At 34.2% G+C, this 4,008-nt stretch overlaps 1 long non-coding RNA gene across 1 annotated transcript; it reads left to right on the top strand.

Annotated features, from left to right (window-relative positions):
• Positions 1-335: 335 nt before the first annotated feature.
• On the top strand, positions 336-2,955 carry LOC124885629. The gene is made up of 2 exons (XR_007042947.1): positions 336-975; positions 2,610-2,955. It is a non-coding gene; the product is annotated as an uncharacterized LOC124885629 (long non-coding RNA).
• Positions 2,956-4,008: the final 1,053 nt, after the last annotated feature.

Raw genomic sequence — 4,008 nt, 5'->3', positions numbered from 1 at the left:
TATTATTATTACTCTCATATATAAGTGTGATCAAGTAGCAGGTGGAAGCTGGCAGTTGGAGGTTATCCTGCCAGCTTTCCAAGAGTTAGTTTGGTCATTTCATTTATATAAGGGAAAATAGGTCATTTCGTATTTGGGTTGGTACAGGTGTAGTCTCAAAGTTATGGTAATACAACAGATGTCTGTTGAGATTGTACGTGTAATTCCACAAATTACTCTTACAACAGCTGAAGCTTTGGTTTTTCCTCACTAAAGAACCCAAAATTCATTCTTACACCTGTGACAATCTTTTGATTTTCCTTAGACTTTCAATCGAAAGAGTGTAAGTTCTCTTTGCTGTTGATTAAGTTCTCTTTGCTGTTGATTTTTCCCTTTCTCCTCTTTCATAGTATGTTCATAGTAGTAAAACTAACTCTTATATATAAGTGTGATCAAGTAGCAAGTGAAAGCTGGTAGGTGGAGGTTGTCCTACCAGCTTGCCAAGGGTTAGTTTGGTCATTACCTTTATATAAGGTCAAACAGTTCATTTCGTATTTGAGTTGGTACAGGTGTAGTCTCAGAGTTATGGTAATACAACAGTTGTCCGTTGAGATTGTACGTGTAACTCCACAAATTACTCTTACAACAGCTTAAGCTTTGGTTTTGTCTCACTAAAGAACCCAAAATTCATTCTCACACCTATGATAATCTTCCGATTTTCCTCAAATTTTCAATCAAAAGAGTGTAAGTTCTCTTTGTTGTTGATTTTTCCCCTTCTCCTCTTTCATAGTATGTTCATAGTAGTAAAACTAATAGAAAACTCCATTGGTGTGCTACTTGGAATTCTAATTTTATCGTCTCTGTGAGTTCGTAGTTGTGTGCTTAATTACCTGGACTCTAACAACAGTATACAAGATCAGTACAGCTTCAGATCTTGCCTCACTAGCTCAACATCAGCATACAAGATAAAAGATTTTCAAAAACGAAAAGACCCAGGTAGTTGTAGTAAATAAATTTGTGTTTGATTGTTTATTGTTTGATTCTTTTAACTGAATTTCCCGTTAGATAATCTTTTCTTCCAGTTGTTTGGTTGATCTGCTATACATACTACGAAATTTGTGGGTTTCCCGCTTTTTCTCTCTGGAAAAAAAATAGAAATAACTATTTCATAGTTCTGCAAAATTTCTCGATTTGTTGTGTTTTCTGCCCTTGCAATCTGTTGTTGTGTATTGACATTTTCTAACTACATGGATGAGTTTTTTGAGTTTAAGGATCATATTCTTCAATTTAAAATAAGTAATGAAACACACAACATACCTGATGTAATTCCACAAGTGGAGTATGTGGAGGATAGAGTGTACACAAACTGTAATAGTTGGGGTTATATGTTTCTGTGCTTACAAAGGGATTGCTAATATCTTCATCAAACAAGTAACTGAAGTTTAACATACCTTCTTTAGCATAAAAGACCAATAACAACAGTAACCAAACACCGAATTAATGGAGAAAAGCTACTAATAAGTACTCTCCAGCTTATAATGTACAAATGAAGTATACAACTATCAGCTAGATTTTCTCTTATGAGTATTACTGATTTTAGAGTTATGGCGTTATCTGTTTCGAGGCAATTCACCAGCAACACAAAATGGTATGTAGTTAAAATTGTTTTTGTTTTTTATGTATCTTTGCCCTTTTCTGTATGTTTGCTACTGAGTTATGTCTTTCTGAACTAGGACCATTTGTTTAATATTCTAATATCACTTCCATTTGTTGTGATTCTTGGTTTTCAGATTGAATAAATGTGCTATGTCTTAAGAATGGATTAGGGTCCAATCAATATAGAGGTTCATATTGGTTAGGGAAAGGACTGGTGGTTTGGTTATATGTACATGTATAATATGTGACTGAAATCAACCAATCATGAACATGATTGAAATATGTAATGCGTATATATAAATTGACTCAATGGAAATATTTGGCATGTAAAATAAGACCATCAAATACTACGTGATGAGGTTAAAAAGGGGTCAAATTGCAAAAACCAATAGTATCTGAGGTTCAAAGTCTTCTGTAAGCAAGATATTTGCAGCCTTAATATCTATGTGAGTTTGTTGGAATGTCCTTTAATCCGTCTTTGGTAATTTGTTCTTCCGATTTTACATGGACAACCAATTTATGACATATAAACTTTCACTTCGCTTAACTGCATAGTTCAAAAGGAAGTTGTTTGTATAGATCAACAATGTTGGTTCCAAAGCTTTGAATTTTTATTCGGCATACACTTTTATTATTCAAATTGACATTATTTTTAAGATATATAAGGTAGTGAAGTTCTTTGTATGGATCGACTGGGTTGGTTCAAAAACTTTAAATTTTCATTCAGCATATGCTTCTCTTATTCAAACTGACGTTATAAGTACATAAAGATATCTAAATTATTGGTACCACTTGATATATTTCATGACAAAGGGATCAGTAGAGTAGATTTTCCAGTCGGCTGTAACATTTTCGATTGCTGCCTTACAATGGCCGATATTCTTCCATCCCGTACTGACAGATTTTACCAGTTCTTTCTCCTTTTATTATGTATATTGATACCTAATTCATCTTCTATTTTGACAATGCAACAGCGAATACCATAATGGATCAGAGGTTTCTTGTGGACTCCATCACAAAAGAAACTACAGACTGAACAAGGTTCAGGTAGTTGACAAGTTTCGCCCTTGCAAGAGCAAAGACTCATCTGTCCATTCTCACACAATTCTTGTGCAAGATAAAAGAGTAATTTTCTCTTCATATCAACTCCCTAAATACTCAGGTTGATACTGTAAACGTTAGCTGCAACAATGTTTTACAACCTGTAAAATGTCTGCTATAAAGAAATGAATGTGTACCTCACAACAATGTCTGTTTTTTCTTGTATACCAAGCTTGGGGATAATTTCTATCAAATATTATAGAAGGATGTATAGGTGCAGATTTGTATTATTATGTTGTGCAGTGAGGTTAAAAGCGATAAGTATGTGATTAAAAGTCACGACTGAGAAATGTTAAGGGACTAGACCAGAGAAAAAATTTAGCAAAGTATCTATAAATACAAAAGGTATAATACCAGTTGTCTACTCCCTAAATACCCAAGCTGATACTGTAAACGTTATCTACAATAATCCTTTAGAAACTGCAAAATGTTTGTCACGAAAAACTGAATTTGCACCTTAGAAAAAAAAGGAACGGAAAATCTAACTACTTCCTCTATAATTATAATAGCATATTTGAAGTTGTTTCTCTTTTACCTAACTACGGGAACAACAATTTTCCATAGTACTATACAACGATGACATTCCCAAATACGAGAAGTTATTTCTCCTTTTCCACACACATCTTGTTTCTTATGTGAAAGTTAGGGATCCCCGTAGTTACTCAATACGAGCCGGTACGTATGAATGGATAGTTGACAGATACACAATTGTTGAGCCAATTACCGGCAACAATGGATTGGAAGCACCGCTTCCTACTTTGGAAAAGTTGAATGCACTTCCTTTCTCAGCTATTGAACATCAACACCCAGGTGCTGAATTTGGTAAGCTCACTCATTAGGGCATCAAATCAAACATATTGTGTACACGGTCGTTTCAACCGTCTAAAGCTTAAATCTGGGTACTCAATATTCTCCATTACTGTGTACACCAACTACAATAGATAAACACAATAATAATCACATACTTTGTCATCTCCTAAAACTTTGACAATAATTCCTCAGTAAATGGGCCTATCCAAGACCTGTAAAGTAATCAAAATACATATAATACATTGCACCAAGTGTCGCTATGATTACCACGGCAATTGATAGCAAACGAGGCTCCACTTGGACTTACACTTAAATGAAGATTATAACAAGTGATGCAATTTACCTTGTACTATGTGTCAGAGAATTCATCTGGTGAACATAGATAGAACATTAGTTGGATAACATAAACTAAACATGTCAACAAAAAATTATCATCACCCCATGTTATGAAAAGTGATAATA

Source organism: Capsicum annuum, chromosome 7, assembly GCF_002878395.1.
Source record: "Capsicum annuum cultivar UCD-10X-F1 chromosome 7, UCD10Xv1.1, whole genome shotgun sequence".
NCBI lineage: Eukaryota > Viridiplantae > Streptophyta > Magnoliopsida > Solanales > Solanaceae > Capsicum > Capsicum annuum.
Note: the sequence above shows the minus strand (reverse complement) of the source record. Positions and strands in the feature narration are given on the sequence as shown.